This window comes from Mastomys coucha, unplaced genomic scaffold, assembly GCF_008632895.1.
Source record: "Mastomys coucha isolate ucsf_1 unplaced genomic scaffold, UCSF_Mcou_1 pScaffold9, whole genome shotgun sequence".
NCBI classification, from domain to species: Eukaryota; Metazoa; Chordata; class Mammalia; order Rodentia; family Muridae; genus Mastomys; species Mastomys coucha.
This window is the reverse complement of record NW_022196915.1, coordinates 86,833,027-86,860,788: the sequence shown is the minus strand read 5'-3', so window position 1 is coordinate 86,860,788 and position 27,762 is coordinate 86,833,027. Positions and strand designations below refer to the sequence as shown.

General features: G+C 42.7%; 1 protein-coding gene and 1 pseudogene across 3 annotated transcripts in view; both read left to right on the top strand.

The window, feature by feature from the left end:
• Tbc1d4 (TBC1 domain family member 4) overlaps positions 1-27,762 on the top strand; it is a 174,617-nt gene that overhangs the window by 24,166 nt on the left and 122,689 nt on the right. The gene's annotated exons all lie outside the window — the stretch shown is intronic.
• LOC116085133 lies at positions 10,750-12,660 on the top strand (annotated as a pseudogene).

Below are 27,762 nucleotides of genomic sequence, written 5' to 3'. Positions count from 1 at the left end.
TCCCTTTCCCTGTCATTTTCAATATTTTAGAAAGAATGTGACACTTACGGGTTCAATCAAGTTAAGAAGTCCTATTAGTGTCACCGTAGTGATTTCCAGGTTGCTTAGAAGTGTAATCAAACTACTTTGCGAGAACATCTTGATGAAGCGAGACGTTCATGGCACCTACTAATTTTTCAAATCTGTGCTATTAAATTTATTTATAGCTCCGTTACTCACTCATGGCAAATGTGCGGTGGGCAGCCCGTGGCTGCAATCCACAGACAGCCCTTCACTTGCAGTTCGTTCTAGAACGAGGCCAGGGACAGAGAAGCGCGGGTGCTCTTCAATTTCTCTTTAAGTTACTGTTCACATTTCTGTTCATGTCACAGTGCATGACAAACTCTTAACAGGTAAAAGAAACAACAGCTAGAACAAGTGACTGAGCAGATTCTGAGCTTGCTGGCAGACATCTGATCCCATCCTCACATAGAGGAGGATCATTAGACTCATTGTGTGTAAGCTTCTGGCTTCCTGGAGAACGCACTGTGAATAGATGCACTTCATCGTCCTGTATGGTGGCTTTGTGTAGTCTAGAAGACTCGTGGCCACCCGTGGGTGACTTGGCTTAGCTACTTCCTTCAGTGCTGCTCTCCTTTCTCCTGACAACTGCAGTGTCTTAGGAAATGCCCGAGCTTCTTCCCCTGGCTTCCCAGTTTCTCAGCTTTCTCCCCACCACAAACTCCAGTTCTGTTACCCAGTTTCTCTGGTCTATCAGAAGGTACAGGGTCACATGTGCTTCGGAAAAGTGTGACTGTGCCAGAGTACCATCCAGGTCGAGTTTGGAGGACTAGTCAGGTGCTTGATCTAACTCTCTATGGTGGTTAACCTTCATTATCAACTTTAGTAGATTTAGAATCATCTTGGAGACACATCTCTTGGATTTTCTAGGAGAGAAGACCCACCCTGGATGTGGGCAATGCCATCTCCCCACAGGCCAAAGTCCCCGAATGAAGAAGAAAGTGAGTTGAGCGCCAGTGTTTACTTCTCTGCCTCCTCTCTGTAGATTCAGTGTGACCTTAGGCTCTGGCTGCTATGCCTTCCTGCCTTCAGAGACTATCCCCTCCTGCCGGGAGCCAAAACAAACTGTTCCTTTCACAGGTGGCTTTTGTCACAGGTGGCTTTTGTCTGATTTTGGTTTTGTTTCAGCAATGAGAAGAGTAACTAGTGCGTTCTTATTGATATAGATATTGGGACTTCCCTCACAGAATCATGGAGAAATGCCAATATTCCCGTGATGCCCTAGGCACAGTACCTGAGGAAAATGCTCACATGAAAGCAATATAGGTTGTCTTTTGGGGGACAACCTATAATTGACAGGACTTGTCTGATACTGACAGAATAGAATCTCAAGAGACTTGCACCCCATCTCCCACAGAGGGGCCTGAGAAACTGAGGATTCTCTAGGTATCACGGCTTTCTCTTGACACAGGACCTTAGAAAGAGAAATCGCAGCAGACATTCAAACTGCATCCTAAAGTTCTCTACATGTCTAAGCCATGAAACAAAAACAACCATGTTTGTGCTTGTGGAATTGTTCACCATTTTTAATATGCATTGTCAAAATATTTTATATATTTAATAGAACAAACCCTTTTCCTGAGTACTGGACTGAGTACTGGGATCATAGACTTGTGCCATCATTTGTCACTCAGCCTTTATTGTTATATTTGTTATCATTAGACTGCAGTGGCCAGGTATAAAGTGTAAGGGAACCCTTGATGCCCGACAAGCAATTGGGCCTCATGGAGAAGACACAGGTGAAGCAGTGGATGAGGAAATAGACTAGCCCACATGGGATGGGAATGAAATGCTGCGGGAAGGCGAAGGCAAGGAGGTTTGAAGAAGAGCCATGGAGAATAAGACACAAAGCACCAGTGGAAAGAACACGACCTTGAGGCTAAGGCATTGCAAAAACACGGTCAACTTCCTGCTGGGACTGGAGCCATCGCAGAGTGGCCAGCCTCAGGCTTGCTAGGGAAAGCAGTATGCCAGCCGTGGAAGCTGATAAGTAGGTGAACTAGTGGAAAGTGGGAACCGCAGCAGGCACAGATTGCGACAGCAGATGGGGCAGAGGTGGCTGTAAATAGATTGTTGAGGCCGAAAGGATATTATTAGGAAGCAAGGATGCAGTTTGAGTGTCTGCTGCGATTTCTCTTTCTAAGGTCCTGTGTCAAGAGAAAGCCGTGATACCTAGAGAATCCTCAGTTTCTCAGGCCCCTCTGTGGGAGATGGGGTGTCAGTCTCTTGAGATTCTATTCTGTCAGCATCAGACAAGTCCTGTCAATTATCTCAGCGTTAGTAAAGTTCTCTACATGTCTAAGTCATGAAACAAAAACAACCATGTTTGTGTTTGTGGAATTGTTCACCATTTGTAATATGCATTGTCAAAATATTTTATATATTTAATAGAACAATCTGAGAGTTCTGTTTTCAGAATTGCTTATAGCTATCCATCCATCCATCCATCCATTTACTGTCTGTCTGTCCGTAATCTGTTTATACACCTACCTAGTATGTATATATGGGCAGATATATAAATCCTCCTAGGAACTTTTTGAACAATTGAAATTTCTAGGTCCTACCGTATACCCTATTAAAACTACATCTCCAGGGCAAGCACCCAGGAATTTGTGTTTATAAGCATCCTAGGCACTTTTGCTTGGGCAGCCTGGGATAAATGTCGCCAGTGTTTAATGCAAGACTTAAGTTCTTCTTACGGGTCAAGGATTCTAGCACTTAATTTCTATGCCATGGTCTGACTGTATTCTGGTTTTTACTTTGAGAGGTCCTACAGAATACTCTTCTAACTAAAACTAAACTAGCAGTTTGAGGAAGGTGTTTTCAACCAGGGATGATTTTATTCCCCAGGGGCCATCTGGCAATATCTGGGGACACTTGTGGATGTCAAACCAGGATGGCTGGAGCTAAGCCATTTAATGACTAGATAGACTACAGTAACACTAACCCTTTCAGGGCAGACAGCACAGCCTCCCGCCAAAATTATCTGTAATAAAATATTAACCACACAGAGGCTGGAGAACCCTGGTTAAGCCTAGAGTCTGCCTTTACTAACCTATAAATTGGCTAGTTTCTAATTGAAGCCTTAAACTGTGTAACATTATGTGTTACTTGCCGTCATCTGTACTAACACGGAGAGAAATTCCCACACTCCGCTTTCCTAACCCTTTCGGCACATTCCCATTCGTCTCTCAGCACCACTACTTTGAGTTCCTCACCATGGGTAAGCATGGCCTGTGTCCGAGCCTCCTGTAAATGGAACTGCCTGCTGTGCACGGTTTCACGTTGGCTTCTTCTTCCACAGCATATTGTTTGGGACCCGGTAGTCATGTTGTTACAACTATAACAGATGTTTAATGTTTTTATTCCTCAGAATGTGTACCATAATTTAGTTACCATTTTTTTTTTTTTACTGCAGATGGGCCAGCCTGTTGTAAGGCTGGGCTATTCTGAATAAAGCTGCTACAGAGATTTTATTTTTTTTATTTCTTTTCTCTTTTTATTTATTCTCTCATACAATACACCCCAACCCCAGCCTCACCTCATCCACTCCTCCCAGTTCCCCCCTCCCCTCCCCGTCCTCTCTGAGATCCACTGCTTCTCTGTTTCCCTTCAGAAAAGAACAGGTCTTCCAATGACGTCAGCCAGACACAACATAACAAGATGCAATCAGATTAGCCGTAAACCTTCCTATCAAGGCTGGACAAGCAACCCAGTAGGAAGAAAAGCATCCCTAGAGAAGGCCAGAGAGTCAGAGGCATCCCCCTCCTACTGTTAGGAGTCCCACAGAAACCCAAAGCTAAACAGCCGCAGTGTGCATGCAGAGGGCCTGGCCAGACCCATGCTGGTTTCATGCTTGCCGCTTCAGTCGCTGTGACCCTCTATGAGCCTCGCTTAGTTGATTCTGTGGGCTGTGTTCTCCTGCTGTCCTCAACCTCTCTGGCCCCTACAGTCCTTCCTCTTTCTTTTCTTTGGGGTTCCCCGAGCCAAGCTTCACTTAATAGTTGGATGTGGGTCTCTGTGCCTGCCTCCATCAGCAGCCAGGGGAGGAGTCTTCTGTGATGGCAGCTGGGCTGGGCGCTGAAAAAAAAGTATAGCTTTTTTTTTTAATTTTAATTTTAATTTTTATTTATTTATTGATTTTTTTTTTATTGTCAATCATGTTTGGTTCTACCCTACGTCTCTGAGTCAGCGAGCTTTCAATTCCTGGCCATCTAGGCAGTCAGTGTGGGACATGGGATCCCTCTCTTGGCTTGGGCCTTAGATTAGACCAGTCATTGGTTGGCCCCTCCCACACGCTATGAGCCACCATTACTCCAGCACATCTTGCAGGAAGGACAGGTTGCCTGGCAAAGGTTTTGTATCTGGGTTGGTGTCCCAGTTCCACCACAAAGGAACCTTGTCTGGTTACAGGAGATGACCAGTTCAGGCTCCATATCCTCCATTACTAGGGTCCTCATGATGCTCACTCACATAAGTTCCGGGAAGTTTCCAGTGCACTAGGTTTCCACTTGCCCCCAATGCCCATATTCCCTTGTCTCCTATTGCATCCTCTTCTTCTATCCTTCCCTCTTGTATGTGGATACCTGCGTGAATTCATGTGCACCATGTGTATACAGGTATCCGAGGAAGCCAGAAGAGTGTGATGGCTCTCCTGGAACTGGAATTACAAGTGGTTGTAAACCGGAAACTACTCAGGGTGGATGCTGGTAACTCAAGTTGGGTCCTTTGCAACAGCAGCCAGTGCTCTGAGCCAGAGTCGACTCTTCAATCCTTTGCCACCCTAGACTTTTAAATATGGAAAATTGACTTAGAGGAAAGAGAAGCTTTGGCAAATGAGGAAGCTAAGGGTTACCAGTAGCCTATGAAGGAGTGGGTACATGGATGGAGTGGGCATCGCAGAGGGCATAGGTTAACTCTGGTCATTTATAGGAGCTTAGACTGTGAGAACATCTTTGATTCCCACTGATACATGTCATTTAAAATAAAGGATGGGGGCTGGAGAGATGGCTCAGTGATTAAGAGCACTGACTGCTCTTCCAAAGGTTCTGAGTTCAAATCCCAGCAACTACATGGTGGCTCACAACCATCTGTACAGCAACAGTGTACTCATAAACATAACATAAATAAATAAATCTTTAAAAAAATAAATAAAATGGGAGAACAAATCTGAAGATTTGATCTCTTGGGGGAGTTGTGTAGGCACTGCACCTGCCGTCTCTAGTTGTAGAACCAGTTGTAGCTGAGACAGCAGCTGTATACCTAACCAGCAAAGCATTTGTATGCACATGATTCCACTCTTTTTCCAGAGAGTGTTTAATTCTCACATCTGAAAGAGGAACATGGCTTTGTTTGAGTTTGTTTCCAGTGTAGCTATGTAGAGGACTCTTTAGGTCCTGATTGGAGAAGGAAGCCCTTGGAAGAAAAGATGTGTTAGGTCCTACGTCTTTGTAGCTGAAGTCACACTTGCATCAACACGCTGGAATCTGCCCCGTGAATTCTGCTGGAGAGCAGTGTGCCACCTCGGAGGTACCTGCTGCCAAGCCCGGTGATTGCTGTGTTCTTTGTGGACTCCTGGTACTTGTAGCACAGCAGAGCCTGTGTCTGACTTTGTGTGTGACAGCGTCTTTCACTTCCGAGTTGGAAGCAGGGGCCTGGAGAGAAGGGCTCAGTGGTTGTGGCTCACTCATTGGCCTTGCACAGGACAGGGTTCAGTTCCCAGCAGCTATACTGTAGTTCATAACCATCTATAACTTCAGTGGCTGGGGATTGGACATCCCTTTCTGACCTCTTTGGGTATCAGACATGACCATGGTACATATGCGCGCGCGCGCGCACACACACACACACACACACACACACACACACACACACACGTGTGACTCCTACACATAAAATAAATCTTTAAAAACATGAAAAATTAAAAAAACATCTTTAAAAACAATTTGCAGAAATGCGAAAGCAATTTCTTCATACACTTTTAATTCTATGTGAATGATGCTTTAAAAGTCATAGTAGTTTTACAGGAATGTCAAGAACCTTAGTGCTCTAACATTGGCATCTTTGTATTAAAGGTTGGAGAGAATCCTGTTTAGTAAAGTCAATAAATATTTCATGCTATGTGTCAGAACAGTGGGTGATTTATTCGAAGGTACAGTAGAGATTAGAGGGTGGATGATATAGAAAGAGCTGCATGTCAGAAAACATGTTTATTCTCATCTTTGCCCTGGTTATTGATTGAAAGGTATGAGATCCCTTGTATGATTTTGTTGTTGTTATTACTAGATATGAATCTTATTAATTAACTGATTATTACATGTGAGTGCTTTACCTCTATGCATATATGTATGTATGTATGTATGTATACCACATGAGTGCCTGATGTCCTTGGAGACTAGAAGAAGGTTCCCTAGAACTGGAGTTACAAATGGTTGTGAGCCATCAGGTGGGTGTTGGGATTTGAACCCTGTTCCTCTGTAGTAGTGTAAGTGCTCTTAACAGTGGAGTTCAAGGTGGGCTTTAGTGTTACAAAATTATCCATGAAGAGATGTGCCTTTTTTTTTTTTTTTGGAGACAGTGTTTCACTGTGTAGCCCTGACTATCCTGAAACTCACTCTGTAGACCAGGCTGGCCTCGAACTCAGAAATCTGCCTACCTCAGCCTCCCAAGTGCTGGGATTAAAGGCGTGTGCCACCACTGCTGGCAAGATGTGCCAATTTTACAGTGGCCTACTCACTTGTTCCAGTGTTGAGCCTTTCTGTAGCATCTTTGGCATTGATTTAAGCTTGACACACTTTGTTCAAGTATTTAATGTTATAGTCACTGCATTTCCCTGATTTAATCAACAAAATTGCAGTGACAGGGTTTCTCTGTGTATCCCTGGCTGTCTTGGAACTCACTCTGTAGTCCAGGCTGGCCTCGAACTCAGAAATCTGCCTACCTCAGCCTCCCAAGTGCTGGGATTAAAGGCGTGCGCCCCCACTGCCTGGTGCTTTTTTTTTTTGTTGTTGTTGTTTTTAATGGTGTACATAGTGTTGTTCCCCAGAACCCAAGCGTCTACTGTTCTCTCTGAAGCTTCTCTAGCGGGCAGCATTGAGCTAGTCACTGGATACAGTTTTTTGATTTCTTCCTGTCTCCTGAGGTGTCGTTCAGACTGATATTGTGTGGGTCCAGACCCTGCCCTCCAATCCTGTGGAGGCTTTTTTTCCTGGTATAGCCTACTCCATTTTTAACTCAGTTTATTAATGTAACTTGGCACTCTCATCACAATGAGACTGCTGATTGGCACAACTGTCAAATGTGATTAAAAGGGTCCACCAAATATAACAGAGATATCTACCAAGAGGGAAATCCAATGGGAGGCTTTCACAGTGACTTCTTAGGAACTGGGAATTTTTTTTTCTCTTTTGTTCCATTAAAAATGATGTTGTAATTTTATCTGGCGCCTGCACAATTGGGCTATGTGTCTTTTCTTTCTTTGAAAAAGGGAGTCCACATTTGGCTGCCCTGGGCATGAAGACCGTTCGGAACTCCTGCCAGGTCGGTGTGAGTCAGACAGGTCACTAGTCAGTCTCAAGAAACATATCCGTATAAGAGAACTAGTAGCATATACTTGCTAAAGACTTAACCAAGTCTCTTATAGTGTGCACACATGATATGTTATATGATATGTAAGTGATAACAACTGCTATGATGTGCATATTTATGTTATCATCAAATTCTGTGTGTAAGAATTTATACAGACCTCACTTGGTGATACAAACCCATAACCTTAGCATTTGGAAGGCATGTTGGAGGCCAGCTGGCGTGGGTCATATAGTAAAACTTTGCCTTAGAACAAAAAAGAAGAAAAACAATCTATAGTTTCTCTTGATGTTTATAAGCATATAACAGTTAGGACTATGTCTTTATCAAAGTTAGAAATTGTGACATGTATGTAGCATGTATTGTATATATTATATCTTAACTGAAATATAACATTGTTGTAACACACTGGTTATATATGTATATTCTATAACACCGTATGTAACATCTATCCATATAATTGTATCTAGTAAATATAGACATGTATGAAATATATCATATTTTAGTTACCTAAAATATCTATTTTAGCTATGTAAGATATATGATTATGTTGACATTTGGCTGATTTTATGCAAAGCAAAATAAATAAAGATGGTTTGCAACTTAAGACAATTCAGTCTCCTGCTTTTGGATGACATGTGTAAACTGTTTTAAAAATTGCCATATTTTTATTTATTTATTCATTGTATGTATGTATGTATGTATGTATGTATCTATCTATCTATCTATCTATCTATCTATCTATCTATCTATGTACCTATCTATCTATCTATCTCTCTGTCTATCATCTCTCTTTCTCTCTCTCTCTCTCTCTCTCTCTCTCTCTCTCTCTCTCTCCATCTTGTGTGTGTATGTGTTTGCATGTGTGTCATAGTGCAAATGTGGAAGTCAGAAGACAACTTGGGGAGTCAGCGTCTGTTTTAACCATGTAGGTTCTGGAGATCGAGTTGTCATTTATGGTGGCAATTGCCTTTCCCTGCTAAGTTGTCTCACGGGCCCTGTAAACTAGTTCTGAAATGTAGGATGTAATTTTAAAAGTCTCCTTTAGTCCACATTTTGACGAATTTCGCATCTCTTTTTTTTTTTGGTCAGTTTCTTTACAGCACTTATTGGAGATTTGATTGTATTTTTGTTCATTCCTTGCATTTATTATATACAAATATCGATCCTTCCTCTTTAGGAAACTGTTTCTTTATGTATTTATTTACTTGGATCTTGGAAACCAGGTCTTGTTCCAGTGCAGGTCTGGCTGTCCTGGAATGGATTAAATAGGCCAGGCTTCTGTTCAAGTAACAGCAGTACTGCCTGTGTCTCTTAGTTATAGGTGTGTACTCACATTTGACTTGGGTAAACAGCCTATTCCCAGTGTTATTTAATCAGTTTATAATATGTGGGGTGGATCACTCATTTTGTTTTGCTGTCTGCTCAGAAATTAGAGGTTAGATAATCTTTATGTAATTTCTCCACAGAAAATAAAGATACTGTCTGGAAGTTTGGGATCCAAAAACACCTTAATTAACATGTTAGAAAGCTCCATTCATTCAGAAAGCATGAACATATGATGGGCATGTCTTTTTGTGGCTTGTCACTTTGGTTGGCACAGCTGAATTAAAACACTAATCAAAAATGTATAACTCTAAGCCCATCTTCCTAAAACATGTCATATTCACCGACAAAGCTGAATTAAAACACCAATTAAAATTAGGGAAATGTAATTTGCATCCCTTATTAACAGTAGCAATTTATCAACTGACTCATCTTTATTGAGTTTATAGAAAAGTTATCTTTATTCCATGGTTATTTCTAAAAACCTACCAGTTCCATGATCATGCATTAGCCCACATTCCATTGCATAACCGAGCTTTAGAAATCCTTACAAATTACCACCACAAGTGATTTTTGCCAAAGAAACTGGGGGAGGTTGAACTCTATTCTCCTTTAAAATGCTTGCATCCCTTAAGTGTGAGTGAGGTGAAGGACTGAGGTAATTGTACGGATCACATGCACTAACACTTTTTTTCATTGCTGGTCTAGAAATATCTCACAACCCCCTTCCCCTTTTCTATTTGTAAAGTTTCTGCCTCTCTTTCTGTGTGGCCTGGGGAAACCTGAGAGGGAGTAGTGTCTCCTATCCTCCAGCTCCACTTCCTTAACCAGAACAGCTGGTTTTATTTGATTTATGCTCTGAGGGAAACAAAGACCATGAAAGACGTTCTTTGAAAGAAAGCAATTTCAAGTCCAAACAACAGGCTGACTAAGAAACCACTAGCTTTCCAGAATGGTCAAGGATTTTTAACCAAAGCTGGGTGATAGAAGATTATCCTAAAGCCTAAAAGTGACAGTATGGCCGGAAAGGGGTTAGCTTCTGCGCAGCTTTGAGAGAACAAGAATGTAATGATTATGTGGCCGATAGTCATGTTATTTGCTACAATTATGTTTTACAATTTAAAAAATAGGGTGAATTCATCTAATACAAAGTTAAGAGCGCATACAGGGTTGTGGCTTTTAGAATATTCATGGTATGCAACTGTTGTTGCTATCTTGTTCCAAAGAGTTTTATCATTATGTTTTTTAAAAGATAATTTACAAAATTTATTTATACCATGTTTCTTTTTTAAAAAGGGCCTGTTAATAAAGGCTGTTAATAAAAGAGATGGACGATCTGAACCAAATAACAAAAGTTAACATAGTTTTGAGTCTTTAAGATGTCGAACATAGCACTGCATCTAGTAAATTGTCCAGAAGAATTAAAAAACAAAACAGAACAAAACAAAACACCCAGCTGCTTTGAGAAAGGTCCTCCCTCCCTCCTTCCCTCCCTCCCTCCCTCCCTCCCTCCCTCCCTCCCTCCCTTCTTTCCTTCCTCTTCTTCCTCCTCTTCTCCTCTTCTCTTCCTCATCTTCTTCCTTTTTCTTTCTTCCTCTTCCTCCCCCTCCTTTCTTCTTCTTGTTGGTTGGCTGGTTGCTTGGTTTCTTTGAGACAGGTTTTTCTTACTGTAGACCAGCTGGCTGGGAACTCACAAAGGTGTACCTACTTTTGTCCCTGGAGTGCTGGGATTAAAGATATGCAACACCACGCCTGGCTGGAATGGTAGTTGTAGATACTCAACTCTAGATAAAATCTCACAACTGGGACTTAATTGACATTGAGCAATTGTTGTTTCACAGTATATACTGTGAAATAATATGGCACTCTCTGTAATAATCTTCAGTAAAAGCAAAGGGCATGGTATTATTCTGTGAGTCAATAATAAGAAAAACAAGACAACAGAGGTGTAGTATCTGGCCTCTCCTCCCTGAAGTTTAACTAGTCTGGATACATATTTTTTGTTTCACTATAGGATTAAATGTGAGAGCTTGGTGTTATGTCTACTGGGAAATCAATGACAGATCGAAGTAAGGATATTACTCAAGTCCAGTTGGGTGAACTTGTGACTTTTATCAGGTTATCTCCTGAGAGCTGAATGGACGCAAAGCAGAGATGTTAGTAGTATCACCAAAAGGCGGAAGTTCATAAAATCTTGAGCTGTGCTCTCTGCTGGACGTGTAAGAGGAGGTCTTCCAGGAAGTCCTGCTGATCTGAACCTCTATGAAGCAGCTTGGCTGCTCTAGGACCAGAATCGGTAGGATGGCTTATCCAAGACAGCTTTATTGCTTTTACACCGCGCCCCTTTAGATTAGAAACACCCCAGACATCTTGAGAAACAATTTCAAAAGGAGAGATTTATTTCGGCGGTTTCAGAGGTATCAGTTCATGGTCATCTGGTTCTATTGTTTGTAGGCTTTGATGAGGTAGAGTGTCAAAGCTAAAGGGCATACATTGCTGCTCTCAAGGTAGACAGGAAGTAGAGAAAGACAGACTGTAGGAGCCATGGCAAGATAAGACCCTCAAAGGACCCTCCAGCTATCTACTTACCCCACCTGAGGGTCACCAGGTTGTTTCTAGCTCTCCCCAGATAGTGCCACCGTCTGAGGACCGAGCCTTCAACACACAAGCCTGCTGTGTTTATTTCACGCTCAGGCAACAGTGTGGTTATTTGGTAGTAATGAACCCCGACCAATGACTGCATTGTCTTTTCTATCGGAATACCTCTGACTGGGAGGAGACTGCCTTCACTCAAAGTAACTAATTACCCTCTAAGCCCAGAAGAGCTATGGCAGAAAATAAACAAAGCACGAGGCACTTTACACAGTTGGTGATTTTCATCAAGCTAAGCAGGAAACTATTTTTAGCTTAGCTCAGCCCCAGAGGAAACTTCTCAGCTCGGGCAGGACAGAAAGCCTGTAAGCCCTTTCTCTCTCTCTCTCTCTCTCTCTCTCTCTCTCTTCCCTTTTCTTTCTTTCTTCTGTTCACCCTTGGTTTTGTTCTTCAGTTTTTAACTTCCCAAACAGTTACATTCAAATTTAAATACTTATTTAACATTTTCTTATTCCTGATAGTGAATTAAGCTTTTCTGGTCCAGGGTCCCACTCTTCTGGTCACTAGCAGCCTGGGGGTAGAGGGTGGTTTCCAGGGCAGTGGTGTCAGAATGTTGGCTACCGGGGCACTTAGTACAATTGGCAAGGGAGCCATTCCATCGGTGTGTGTTCGAGCACATGGGAATGTCTTGAAGAGTGAAGACCATTTATGACTACTCCTTACCTGATGTGTCCCACGTCAGGTTGCTCTCTGCCAGCCATAAAGCCCTGAAGGAGGAAAAAACCGACTGGGGTACCCTGTCCAGGATGGAACAGTCCAAGTGTACCGAATCCAGCTTTACAAGAACTTCGCTGAGATAAGCAGGGGCACCGATAGGTGGAAGACAGTTGTGAGCATGGCTGTGTTCTTTATTGACTTCATGGCTCCCATTCTGATTGAGGAGATGCACCCTGTCCCATCCCTCATACCTTTGATCGAGAGTGGATGACCATGCAGAGCAATCTGCTGCTACCTATGAAGGTCAATCCCATTCAGGACTTCTCCTTCAAGTGGGACCAAGACAAGAATGACTAGAAGCAGTTAGACCCAGTTGCTTGACAGCTCCCTCCACTCACTCAGCATGCCGGAAAGCCATGGAGTCCAATGGTATATGCTAATAAATGACCAGTTAACATGAATTAAAAAAAAAGGTGATTTTAGATTTCCTTTCTATTTTGAAACAGAAAGGACTAAAGCACTGCTCTATTTTATGGCTTCTCAAAATTTTTGTAGTTCATTTTTCCTTTTTCATTAACACATGATAATTGTATATGTTACATATATTTGTGGAGTGAAGCATGGTAGTTCATTACATGTCTACAATACAATGGTCAAACACTAGAATCTATACAATAATTTTAATCTTATTTGTGAATGATGTTCATATGCACAATTACTTTATCTCATTCTGCTAATTCTGGTGCTGAAGAGATGGCTTTGCTATAAAGAGGGCTTTCTGTTCTTACATAGGACCCAGGTTTTATTTCCAGCACCCACACCAGTGGTTCACAACTATCTGTAACTCCAGTTCCAGTGGATCTGATATCATCTGGCCTTCTCCTGCACCTACCTGCACCAGGCTGGCCTCGAACTCAGAAATCCGCCTGCCTCTGCCTCCCAAGTGCTGGGATTAAAGGTGTGTGCCACCACCGCCCAGCCTAAGTTTGGCTTTCTTGTGATATGAATTTGGGGCCATTTCTTGAAAATGTAAGTTGCAGATGAGTTTCATAAAAAGTGAGCTGACTTTGTTTCTGTTCACTTTGCTTACTTTATATACAGTTCTATAGTTTTGTATAACCCCTAGCATAAATCTTATTTTATATTTACTAAGCACTTGTCTGATAGAAGGTAATGATCTTTGGAGTGTTTGTGACTGAATATTAAGATTTGGGGGAATGTTCGAGGAAAACCTGGGTTCAGTGTATGAGAACCAGCTTGAAGGTGACAGAGCCACTTGCAGGGACAGCAGACAGAATCAAGATGACACAGAGTGCAGTTTGTTGGGGGAACTTCAGCAGAGAAGCATGTCTTAGGTGACAGCAAGATCTGTAGGACTTGAGTCAGAAGCCAGGGAGCTGACAGTGTGACTTCTTCATAGTGGGAATGCTCCTAACTCCCGAGTAACACCCAAGATGGCAGGCACACTCAGTGCCACAGTCTTACTCTTAAGCCCCACCCACTTTAATGGGTTTATGTGTTTATAGTATGGTGGGAACTTGTGTGGAGAAAAGTAACCAGGGTCAGTGGTGGTGGCTGTGACTCAGGGCAGGGATAAGGTAGAGTTGAGTTTCTACGGGGTAAAAAAAGTGGGACATGACTGTGTTGCTCTAGAATAAACATATTCCTTCAGCTTCCGTATAGTCTTCATATACTTTACACCATGGGCAGTCTTTTGACCTTCTAAAATATATTTTAAGTTAGAGCTGTTTATTTATTTAATAAATATGGGTGTTTGGCCTGCATGCTTGTCTATGTGCCACATGCGTGCCTGGTGCTCTCACAAGAAGAGTCCCTTGGGACTGGAGATTACAGATAGTTATGAACTACCATGTGCATGCTGGGATCAGACCCAAGACTTCTGGAAGAACAGCCAGTGTTCTTAACTGGTGAGTCATCTCTCCAGGCCCCTTTCCTTCAAAGTTTGTGGCAGTCACACAACTGCCCTGCAGCCTCTTCACGTTTCTCCTTGTTTGAGGATGATGTCTAGTTTCCTTCACGACTGCTGTCTACTTTATGCTGTAGCCTGACTGAAGTTAGACTTAGACGTCCCTAACTCATGACTGACCACTACCACGAGGAATTAGCCATTTTTTTTTTTTGGTGTGTCTGTGTTTACCATACCTGTTTTTTATGTTTTTCTCTGATTGTAGCATATATCACATTATTGTAAGATGCTCATTCACATGCGTGTATCATTTTATTACTTATTTTTGATTATCAGTGCTTGACACATTCTAGATTAAAAATTGTTTATCTAATGATTATGTACTTCCCCCCCCAGAACCCTATGTAATTATGATGCTTTTTAAGAATCCTTTAGTAAATAATACCCTTTAAATCAAATGTTAATTGTAATTTTCAGGATATTTATTCCTAAATTGTTTTGTATATTTTTTTGTATGATTACTTAGCTTTAATACTGGCCCTGTTTATCCTTGTAACTAATGAAGTGGACCATTTCTACTGTAGGAAATTATTATAAATTTAGAGCATCAGAAGTCTGTTACCTGACAGTGTTGGAGGTCAGACACCCGAAATAGGTCTTGTGGTGCCAGAGGCAGTGGGCTGGCAGGACTGCCTTCCTTCTGGATGCTTCAGGGGAGAACCTGTTCCTTGCTTTTTGTAGCTCCTGGAGGTTACATGCCTTCCTTGGCTTGAGGCCACCTTCCAGAAATTGCATCACTTTGACATCTGTTTCAGGGGTCATATCTCCTTCCCTCACTCTCCTGCATCCCCAAATAAGGAGGCCTGGCTTTGCTGAGAGTAGCAGGGATAACCTCTCCACTTCATGACCCTTTCTAATCACACCCTCAAAGTTCTTTTGCCATGTGATTCATCAGTAATCAGGACACCAAGCCGAGTGGAGTTTCTATGTCCCCACACTTTGGAAGTGAAGGCAGGAGCCTAGGAGTTCAGGATTCTCTTTAGCTGCACAGCAATTTAATGCCAACCTGGGCTGCGTGGAATCCTGTCTCAAAAAACCAAAGCAACCCAAAGCAAACCAGGACTGAACCAGGACATTAGAACATGGGCATCGTTATGTGGTCATTAATTTATCATCCATTCTATGGATTAAATGAAAACTTACTTGGTTTCCTTAACTGAGTGTTAAAAACAAATTGTATTTGAAAAACAAACCAAGACAAGCAAGCAAGCAAGCAAGCAAACAAACAAAACCCAAAAACCTCACCACATGGACTGCAGGATGTTCTGTAAGCAAGCATAAGTGAAGTGTTCATTTATGTAAAGAGAGATGGACATAGTCATTCATAGGATACTCATCACCAGGAGAAATCTCACAATATTGTATAATGGAGAAAGAATGTGAGCTTAAGAGATTAAGGATGTTGGGGGTTGGGCAGATAGTTCCAACTGTAAGGTGTCTGCTACACAGTCACAAGCATCCTGGGCTCAGGTCCTCAACACCCCTGTAAAAGCTGGCTGTAATTGCACATGTCTGTAACCCTCGAGTTGTGGGGAAGGTGTGGTCAAGTGGACCCTGGAGCTTACTGGTCAGGCAGGCCAGCCATTCAATGAACTCTGGATTCAGGAGAGAATATGCCTCTAAAGATAAAGCAGAGAATGGTAGTGGAAGACAACAGGGTCAACCTCTGGGCTCTACATGTGCACATATGCACACCACATATAGAATAAAAATGATTAAGTGTTGTTTATTGAGTTATAAGTGACATATTCAAGTAGGTGTCAAAGCATTGAGTTTAAACTGTGAAATATAGAAGCTATGGGTTTTGTTATATTTTGGGTCTTAAATGAATAAAAAAATCAGCATAAGTTCTCTAAGAATGAAAATGTACCCATAAAGTTTAACACATATGTTTAGCTATAGCAAATTTTACTTAACATCCCTTCAATGGAGGACCTGGAAGGACCTCTTGGTTGACAATTTCTTCATGGCAGACATGCTCACAGGCATAAAGGCCACAACTATGGAGAGCTCATTTTCAGCTTTAGAACGAAGCTCATTCTCTCGAGATGCATGGTCCACATCACAGAAAACCACAACTGGACATAGTACAGAGATCAAAGGATCCTGGGGAGCCCAGCCACAATGGATATATCTTCATTAGACCTCTAGCATCCCGGGCTGCGGGACATCAGTGAAGAGGGGGGTGGAATGACTAAAAGAACCAGAGGACCAAGGAGTCTGTGGTGAGAATGTGTTTCCTAGAAATGGCTTTCGAAACCAGGACTCAAAGAAGGACAATGTCAATAGAAGGGAAATAAATCTCATGAAGTCTCCCTTCTAGACAAAGAACTATAAGCCTCTAATGACTGCTGAGAGAGGGAGAATTAGCCTTACCCAGGGAAGAGTCTCCTAATGAATTACCAACACAAATAGTCATTCCTGAAATCATAGAGCATATACACACAAACAATCAAAAAGACACAGCTGGTTGTATTTGTATACTTGTGCATCTCTTTCTCTTTCTTCCTGTCTATCTGTCTGTCTCTGTCTCTCTACTGTGTCTCTCTGTTTCTGTCTGTCTCTCTGTCTCTATATGACTCAAAGAAAAAAGTTATCAGTTTGAGTGAGAGAGAGAAGAGGGGTACTATAGGGGGGATTGGAGGGAATGAAGGGAAGACGAGAAGTGATATAATTACATTTTAATTAAAATAGGCTAAATAAAAATAATACAAAAAGATAGTCAACAGAAAACCATATAAAACACTCAATACTTACCATATGTAGCTGTCTGCTTACCTCTTGAATTGTAAATGTTTTTGTCTTGTGTCATAAGTCTTTTTATTGCACAGGTACAAGACTGTGGGAAACTAGGTTTTCTAAAATAGGAGTCTTGGGGACACGGATTACTCACCTTTTTTTTTTTTCTGGAGTGGATGAAGCTGGCTTTAAATTGCAACACAGGCTAAGTGAAGAGACACCCCACTTTTATAGATGAAAAGGCTGTGATATTTTAAATGTTTTTTTGGTAGGGTAATATGTGTAGCCTGGATTCTCAAATGCGTGCTCTTTCTTTTCCTTTAGCCCTTTGCACCTTTACAGGAGCCAGACCCAGGGCTGCAAGCTCTGCTTCCCAGGAAGATGTGAGCTCTGGGGGACACTGGTGGCGTTTGCTCCTGTTTGAGCATCTCTGACAGAGTTCTTTTTGGTTCTCCATCCTTAGGTGTTTACAGCAACTTTTAGGCTTTTGTCAAGGTATCTCAGGAGTGGCGAGTTTCTAGAGTACAGCAATAGATTGGTGCCTGCACATACGCCCACACGAATCATTTGGAATGGCTAAAATATCACGGTTGTTTTAATAGGGATGCTTAGCTTCTTTGCTTTTCATCAACTACGAGATTCTAGGGATTCCTAGGAAAACCTAGTTAATGGAACATTCACAGGAAGAGGGCCACATTTCCAAGAGAAGGGGTATGTTGGGTGGCAAGATGTTCATTGAAAGACCAATGTATCTATTAGTATAGCCAAGTGAGAAAAAGGTTGCGCCATGTTGGAAAATGAGAGCATGGTGGAGAAATCCAGTTTGGGCTGTGTATGTTTATTAGTCTACTGATCTATGAACATTCCTCTACACTATAGTGACTTTGGATATATGTTTATTAGTCTACTAATATAAGAACATTCCCCTACAGTGGAGAAATCTGTGTTTTGGGCTCTGTATGTTTATTAGTCTACTGATCTAAGAACATTCCCCTACATTGTAGTGACTTTGGATATATTTTATCTAAAAGTTGTTAGAATGGATTTTAAAAACCTGGGTTTATTAATCCCAGAGCTGAGCACAACTCTGTTTCACAGGCATCCTTCTTCAGGCAGCCGAAGATGGGGCACCTTCCAGTAGCTGACAGCCATGGCGGTGACTTGCCACTGGGAAAGCAGGGCTACTTAGCAGCTCACCCAGTTTTGTAGAGGACTTAGCTGTTCCTGCTGAGTTAGCTGGTGACAGTCACTTATCCACTGGAGAACTGCCAGGGTCTTGACATCAGCTACTTTTTAGGGTATCAGATTTAAAAGAATTTGTGGGCTAGTGCTTTCTGGAGGAGCTAGAAATCACCTCACCTTAAAAAATATTTATGAGACTGTGGCTGTCAGGGAATGTGCTCCATGAGAAAAGTTTCCTGAATATCAGGCCATGTGTATATTGCACACAGCTCTGCTTAGTCTTAAAAATAAAGTTAAGACTCATAGGAACATTCAAAGAACAGTACAAAGCACTTTCACCTCTTACCTGTACATTCTGTGACTGCTGTAAAGGTATGAGTACTCCGCTACATACATATCCATCTGTCTGAAGAGGGCATCAGATCCCCCTGTAGATGGTTGGGAGCCACCAGGTAGTTGCTGGGAATTGAACTCATGACCTCTAGAAGAGCAGCCAGTGCTGTAACCACTGAGCTATCTCACCAGCCCGCCAAGCACTTTTTTTTTTCCACTTGCTTGGATCAAGTTTGATGGTTGCTAACATTTTCACCAAATCGACCGTCTAAGTCCTGGCCCTCCCTGCTTGATTAGTCAAAATGCTGAGGTTGCCTCCTGTTGTCTGGGCTTGCTTTCTGGGATGTGACATGCCCGCTGATCAGGTCAGCTGTTCATCCTGCAACTTCCTTGTGGTTTCCTGATTGATTCCGATTCGGATGACCCTTGGCCCCAGCCAGACTGGCCATGGGTTAAGGCTGAGTTGCATATGCCAGTAATGCCAGCTAAATACAGAGATAGCCTGACAATGTCATGTAGTTGTGCATGCATGTAGTGGGTAAGTCATTAAGGGCCCATGAGGTGGGTTAGCGGGCCAAGGTGCTTCCTGCTCAATGATATGAGTCTGATGACCCAAGTTCCATTTCTGGAACCCACTTATGGGTAGAAGGAGAGAACTTACTCCATGAGGTTGCCCTCTGTCCTCCACATGTGTTCCTGACACCCAACTCCCCACACATAATACATAAAATAAAATTTAAAGAATAGGATAGAACATGTTTCCCCATGGTGCTGGGAGTAGAATCTAAGGTCTCATGCATGCCGACTTTAACTTTACCACTGAGCTACAACCTCTAGACATCTTTGCCTCTGCTGCTTCCTCTCTCTCCCCTACTTCACTTCCTCTACTCCCCTCCAGACTGAACCCAAGGCTGCGTAGTCCTAAGCAAGTACTTACTCTGCCACTGCTGTTTCCCCAGTCCCAGCCTCGTGGCTTTGACTATATTAACAGAATCAACATGATGTAATAAAGATTATTACTTGCCTTAGTGCTTTAGTATCTAGTATTCAAGTGTGCATAGACAAAATTAGAAAGTTGGCTATTTATTATTTCTGATGTCTTTCTTTGAAGGGATTACTGAATGAATCACAGTTTCTCTGTTCAAAAGCACATTGATGCCGTGTCTGATTTCAAAGTGCTTTCTTCTGTTGTTGTTGTGGATGGCTAAGTTGACCTTTTTCTTTCTCTTTCTTCCCTTAACATAGTGACATATTATATTTTATATTATATGATACAATATGATATAATATAATTATATTCCCTGGATATAATCAGTAGCAATGAGAACAACTGTTTCTAGGTCTGTGAAATTTTTACAACTCTTTTTGCCCTTGAGATTTGAAGACATGCCAGTTATAGCCCTTGTTTGGTTGAGCCGGCCTTATGATACCATTGAATTGCATTGGCCAGTGGGTGATGGCTCAGTAGGTGGCTGTGGCCCCACAAATCTGAGACTTGCGTTTGATGGATAGAACCCATTTTGGAAGGATTGAGACAATTGTTGAAAGTTGTCCTTGGGCATCCATGTGCATAGTATATCCTGTGCACACTTCCACTGACACATGCATGCACACATGATAGTAATAACTAAAAGAAAAATGAAAAGTCCTCTACTTATGAAACACTTTTAGCTATATGAAGCTTATTAACTTGCCACTGAGTCTCTTTGACTTTTCAAATGAGTTAAAATTTGGTATAATATGAGGTTTACATGTAGTGTTAATGGAGGAATCAATCGTGTTAGGCAGGATTTCTCTCTCCTGCTGGTGATTTATCCAGGTTTACCAGTATAGTATGCACTGCACACACACTCATTTGCCTTAACTCCCATAATAGAGGAGAGCGGCTTATATTCTTATTCTTAAACAAGGGGAAGCACATTGTTTTCATTTTAGGATTTTTATGTTCCCTGTGTCTTTTTTTTTTTCTTTCGAGACAGGGTTTCTCTGTATAGCCCTGGCTGTCCTAGAACTCACTCTGTAGACCAGGCTGGCTTCGAACTCAGAAATCCGCCTGCCTCTTGTTCCCTGTATCTTAATGCTTGGGGAATTAGGGAATGAGAGCAGACAAGGAGCTTAAGAGAGCAAAGGTTGACTTCAGTTTATGGTTTCCATTGGGTCACAGACCATCATGGTAGGGAAAGCCAAGGGTTTGGGTCTATGGCCGTGTGTGTGTGTGTGTGTGTGTGTGTGTGTGTGTGCGCGCGCATGTGTGTGTGTTTGTCAAATAATAGCAGGCAGGAAGGAAAGGTCACAGGTTGAAGCTGGGGTATGTATAACTTCCAAAAGCAGGATCCCAGTAACTTACTTTGCCCCACTTTATAAAGGTTCCTCAACCTCAAAGCAGTACTATCAAGTGAGGCCCAGGTGCTCATACCATCCACCGTGTAGGGCCATTTCATATTCCAACCACAGCAACCCTTTCAAAATGCTCTTGCACTCAAGCATCCATGCACCCCGAGGATGCTATGTGGTAAGGCTGGCTGCTTCAGAGAGCTGATAAAATAAGTGGACAGGGATAGATTCCTGTGTTCTCTAGTGTGTAGCAAGACTGAGTTGTGCTACTGGTGCTGGAACTGGATCTACAAGTGGGTGGCACTATGGTGGGGTCACATGACTTATGTGTAGTAGATACTCAGTGTGTGGTGAAGAGTGTGGGATAGCCAGTGTGAGGTGAGACAAGGTGTGTAGGGGAAGGAGGTGCTGTCCCTTTTCCAGTTCTCCGTTCTGCTCCTTCTGACAGGCGGGAGTGGTCCTAAGGTGTGGGAGGTTTCTAGTGCCATGGCTGGTCAGGTGACTCTCAGTTTACTTATCTACAAACTGAAGATGGTGTTATCATCTATGGCCTGCCTGAGGTTACCAGAAGTCCTGATATTCAGAAGCATTGCTTGTTATTTTCTGATTCTTCATTTGAAGATGATACGAGCTACACAGCTTGCATTGCCCTGGCTCCCTAGTGAAGTGGTACCTTCCTGTTGGTGCCAGCAGATGCTGTCTACTCAGTCCTCAAGGAGCCTCGCCCTCCTCCCATCCACACGTAGCATTGCTTTCTTTGGGTGGCTTTTGAGATTGCTGCAGGGTTGCTGACCTACTGTTTTAGCTGCTTAGGAGTACACTCTGCTACAGGGAGCTACTGCGTCAGAACATGTAGTTCTGTGTGACTTCTGCAGTGTCCCCTACCAGGTCTCTGGAAATGTAGACGTTCATCCAGGCACCTGGTCTTTACCGGGTAGCCTCAGTGCCTGCTGTAGGGTAGGGCAGACACTGTCGACCTGCCCCCTGTTTTATCCTTGAGCCCACCCGCTGATTAAAAAACTGGGCAAGTGCTGGTTCTACCTGCCTATAAAGGAACTCTACAATGCTTCTTCCTGATAACAAGGAACACAGATACTTGATTTCTTCACTCTAGTTTGGGTTGGGTGCCTGTTACTTCCCACTTAAGCATGGACTTGGGGAGGAACCTTCCCCTTCTTTCCCATGTTACCTCATCCTTTAAGGCTCAGTTTCAACAAAAGTCCGTTCTTGTCCCTTAGTCCACACTGAGCTTTCTTTCTCTTTCTGTCATTGGATACTTTGTTTGTTTGTTTGTTTGTTTATTTATTTATTTATTTATTATATCTAAGTACACTGTAGCTGTCTTTAGACACACCAGAAGAGGGCATCTGATCTCATTACAGATGGTTGTGAACCACCATGTGGTTGCTGGGATTTGAACTCAGGACCTTTGGAAGAGTAGTCAGTGCTCTTAACCACTGTGCCATCTCACTAGTCCTCTGGATACTTTGTTTTAATCTGTAGTATGCTGATAATTTTAAGGGTTGTGTGTAAGTCGTTTTCTCTCACTCCATTTTACTTCTTGATTATAAATGATGTGACTCGGTAATATGAGCACAGCCCAGGTGCAGGACAGCCAGTAGTTGCTCATTACACGGGAATGACAAAGCAATGGCTTGTCTCCTTCTGAACTTTATGGAGTGCCAATGGCTCCTTGGCAAAGCTCTTGGCTTAGCAGAACAGTGCCTCACATTTCACTTTTGTCTTTCTTTGTATTCTTGTCTAAGCATCATCTTTAAATTAATAAAGATTGTTTAGAAAATACAGACTGTAAAAGAAATGTGTACAGTGATTCTTAAATCCTTCCACCCATATCTTTGAAAAAATTTATGGTGTACATTTTTCTCAAAATTCTCAAGTATGAAGATCCCAGAGGGGGAAAATCCAGAAAATTTTGCTCATACTAGTTCCCACAGACCAATTAGCAGATTGTGTGGCCTCTCATTTTTAGGTAATCTCTACTTCTGATTTTTAAGGAGTTTAGTAAGTTGTCACAAAACTCACTTGTCAGTCTGACATCCTGTTTACTGTCTCTGGGACACTTCCAGGAATAGCTTGGATTAAGCTTGCCCTGCAATCCATTTGCTGGGAATCCCTCTGGAGCTGAGTTTGAGTCCAGATAGTTAGCAGCAAGGGTATTCTCAGTTCTGGGTGGATCGGTCTGGCAGCAAGGGTATTCTCAGCTCTGGGTGGATCGGTCTGGGGAAGTTGGGAGCATGAACCAGTGCAATGGGAATGGAATTTACCTCACTCACAGGGAGGGTCAGTCAGGGAGACAGTGAGGAGCCCTAATTACATACAACAAAGCCTTCAGGGACCAACTGTCCATACCTATACAAATGAGCTAGGAAGTACAAGACCGGACGATTCAAAACAGAGACTGCCATCTGCGCAGGTAATAACCATTTGGTTAGTGCGACTTCCCCATCTGTCCCTCAGTGAGCCTGGAGCACTAAGCTGGTCAAAAGCAAAGACACCAAAGACATCGGAGAGGCCCAGCAGTGTCCCTTCCCTGTGAAGCCAGCATCTCATTCTGCCCTATAAATGGCTCAAGTGGCCCTCTGGTCGTAACTGGGGAAAAGGGACATCAAAAAAGAAGACATCTTTTGGAGTGTATACTTGGAAGAGTGTGGGAGTTGCGTGGACGGTTTAAATGGCTTGTTTCATTTAGAATTCTGAGAAAGGCCTTTTGCTGAATTCTTTAAAGAAATGGAAGAACATTAACTTTTCTTTTTTTCAGAGTAGAAACTTGTCAGCGCCTAAAGCTCTGTGTTTGTTTCATGTCAAGAAAGTGTCTCATTGTCACTTCTTGTTGACAGAGTAAAACCAATAATTTCTCATTACAGAGTGAGTCTCTGAAGGGACACAGCTGTAGCTCCAGTGGAGCTGTGGGAACTCAGCTGGCAGACATATGCCAAACTTTCCTTTTTTTTCAGTTTTCACGTTCGCCTTCACAGGGAACGTCACAGACATGCAGTGTCCTACAGACATGCAGTGTCCTACAGACATGCAGTGTCCTACAGACATGGAGTGTCCTACAGACATGCAGTGTCCTACAGACAGGGAGTGTCCTACAGACAGGGAGTATCGTGCTTGACCTCCTTGTTGGGAAGTTTAGGCTGAAGTATGTCTTTCTAATCTTGCTTGCATGTGGACTCTATGGAGTTTCTCTTCTCCACGTGTCTGTTTTGGGGGTTTATTATCATGTAGATTGTGAAATTCATCTGAAGATCTGCATGTTCGAGTCCTTCAGGAATCTTCTGCACTCTAGTAGTTTTACAGTTTTTTATTTGCTTGTTTTAAATTTCTCTCCATAGTGTCATAAGAGCTTCTTGGGAGAAGATCTTATGAGCATTCTCTATTTTTAATCAACTTTCCTATAGTTTTTCTTTATTAATTTCTCCCAATCGTCTTTAATGTGTTTTGTCTTACTTCTCCATCCCAACCCCTGGTTGGGATTCAAAAACACTGGTTCTACATAAACTAAAAGCAAGCAAGCAAACAAACAAACAAAAACCATTTCTGCATTGTTTAAACGATGTCTCTTGTTTCGCTTGGTTAAACAGCCTGTGTGGTCTTGCTCAACATTGGTAGTTTTCACTGGTTTTCCTTTGGTAGAAGAACTGTTTAGACATTCTTACCCAGCAGGGAGGTTCGTGTGCAGGTGGTTTTACCCTTTCCGCAGGCTTTGAAACCTTGGTGTTGCCTGCAGATCAGAAGAGCCAGGAAGCTTTGGGTCAACCAGAACCACTGGTTTGTAAATATACTCCAGAAGCTCTTTAGCTCTTCTCTGTATTAGGACTTCGAGCATATTAGCTGAGTCTTGGAGGCAGACACAAAATTTTGCGATTACAAAATTAGAATAATTTTCAATGATGGAAGAAAGCAGGGGGAGTTGGCTTTACCTTCACAGGTTCTTTTCTTTTTGTCTAATTGAAAGCAGATCCTTCCCTTACACAATACAAACCAACCACAGTTCTCCTTCCCTCCACTCCTCCTAGCTTCCCACTCTCTTTCCTCCTCCTCCTCCTTTTCCCCTTCAGAGGAGAACAGGCCCCCAAGAGATAGGAACCAGATGGCATAAAATAAGAGAGAATTAAGACAAGGCACGTGCCCTCATATCAAGGCTGGACAAGGCAACCCAATAGGAGGAAAAGAGTCAGAGAAGCACCTGGCCATGTTATTAGGCATTTCACAAGAACACCGAGCTAACAGCCACAACGTAGACGCAGAGGGCCTAGTGCAGACCTATGCATATCCCATGCTTTCTGTGAGCCCATGTGAGCCCTGCTTACTTGAGTCAAAGGGCTTTGTTTTCCTAGTGTCTTCCATCCCTTCTGATTCCTACAGTCTTTCCTCCTCCTCTTCCATGGTATCCCCCAATCTCTGAGGGGAGAGACCCAAGGGAGACCTCCAATTTGAGCCTGCTAATTTTCACACTAACTTATTTGTAGAGTCAGATAAAACTTTTATGAACTAATTAGTATTCCTTGCTATATTACCTAATAGGGGAAATCGTTAAGCATATTCATGTCCTGTATATGAATTATTAATGATAGCAAAAGGTTAAAGTTATTCCTACTATCACACTTGCCCCCTGACTCTGTGCATCGACGTATCCCAGATTCTCTTGACTCTGCTTTGCCTTTGCCGTGGTTTCCTTTGTGTGGGGGTGTGGGAGAACAAGTTAACATTTACTGGGTCTCTGTTAAAATGGGTGAACTTCTGTTGGACAGGCTGCACCATTTCTAACTGGAGGAAGAAAGTCAAAGATGCGGTTTTGGATTGGGTTTCTAAAGCACTTCATGGTATGCTATGTGACTGTCATAGCAGTCGGCTAGGCAGGTGTCTTGATACCAAGTTTATATATGTGAGAATCAACAGGTAGGCATCATGCTGATGACCACACATCACTTTTACCAACAAGACTGAGCTAGAGCTAGGATACGGTTCTGATCCTCGTTCCAGTAAGCTGTGTTCCATCTTCAATGGAGACCATTGCCTTCCTAGAAGGCTGGAGTGGAAAAGCATGTTCTTAAGGTGTCGGCATCATAAGCATTGGTAACTTGGCTTATCTTCACAGGGTGGTGTCACCCATTTTTTTCTTTCAAGACAGGGTTTCTCTGTATAGTCCTGGCTGTCCTGGAACTCACTGTGTAGACCAGGCTGGCCTCGAACTCAGAAATCCACCTGCCTCTGCCTCCCAAGTGCTGGGATTAAAGGTGTGCGCCACCACCGCCCGGCTGGTGTCACCATTTTTACATCGGAGTTTCAGAAGGCAGAGTTGGTGGATTCTCTAGTCTTCTCCAGTAGTTGTAGGGTTAGGAAAATGTGCCCTTCTGATGGGCCATGTGTCCTCATTCTGTCTTTCTCAGCTCCTGACAGACCTGGGACAGCATGATTAAAGGTTTGTTTTGGCATCTAAATCTGCCCTATGCCTTTGCAACTGCATTCTTCGTCTTGAGAAGAACTGCCTTAGAACCCTTGTCCTGGACCACCAGTTCATTTATTTATGAATTCCTTTAAGTGACATTTTCTTTTTTCTTGGTAGTTCCCTTAATCAGTTCAATATTGCCCTTGAGTTTTGTTTTTCTATGTATGTATGTATGTATGTATGTATGTATGTATGTATTTATGTATGTATATATGTGTCTTAGTTAGGGTTTTAGTTCTGTGAAACAGACGCCATGACCAAGGCAACTCTTATAAAGACAACACTTAATTGGGGCTGGCTTACAGGTTCAGAGGTTCCGTCCATTATCATTAAGTCAGGAACATGGCAGCATCCATGCAGGCGTGGTGCAGGAGGAGCTGAGAGTTCTACTGGCTTTCAGCCAGTAGAACTGAAGGCTGCTAGCAGAATACTGACTTCCAGGCAGCTAGGATGAGGGTCTTAAAGCCCACACCCTCAGTGACACGCCTACTCTAACAGGGCCACACCTTCTAATAGTACCACTTCCTGGGACGAGCATATGCAAACCATCACAGTATGTATGTATGTATGTATGTAGGTATGTATGTATGTACTTATGTATCTGAGAGTGTAGTATATCTGTGTATGACATACGAGCCCTTGTGTGTGTGGGTGTGTGCATATCAGTACACAGAGAGGATGGAGGAGGATGCTGGGGTCATGCTCTACACTCTCTCCCTTATTTCCTCAAGTCAGGCTCTTCCCCTGAAGTTGGAGTGAGGCTGTCAGCCAACAAATTGGCCTTAGCAGTCCTCTACAGGTATCGCTTAACAGTGCCAGGCCTTTTAAAACATTCTTTCTCATAGGATACATTAAGACTACAGTTTCCTCTCCCTCAACTCCTCCCAATCCCTCCCACCTCCTTCAGATTCACTTTTCCCCCATTTCCCTTCAGAATAGACTAGGCCTCCCAGGGATATCCACGAAACATGGCATAACAAGTTACAGTAGGACTAGGCACAAACCCTCATAGCAAAGCTGGGTGAGACAAGCCAGCAGGAGGAAAAGGGTCCCAAGAGCGGGCAACAGACTTAGAGACAGCCACACTCACATTGTTAGGAGTCCTGCAAGAACACCAAAATACACAACCATATCATATATGCATGCCAAAGAGCATGTGGGCTCTGTGGTGGTTGTTTCAGTCTCTGTGAGCCCTTAAGAGGCCTGCTTAGTTGGGCTATGTTCAACTTAGTTGGACTGTGTCCCTGACCCCACTGGTTCCTACAAGCTCCACCTAATGTCTGGCTGTGGGTCTCTGCAACTGCTTTCATCAGTTACGGATGAAGCATCTTTGATGATAGTTAGCCTAGGAACTGAACTATGAGGATAACAGAGTATCATTAGGAATCATTTTATTGACTTTTTTTTTTTGTCCAGTCACTTTTGCTTCTATCTT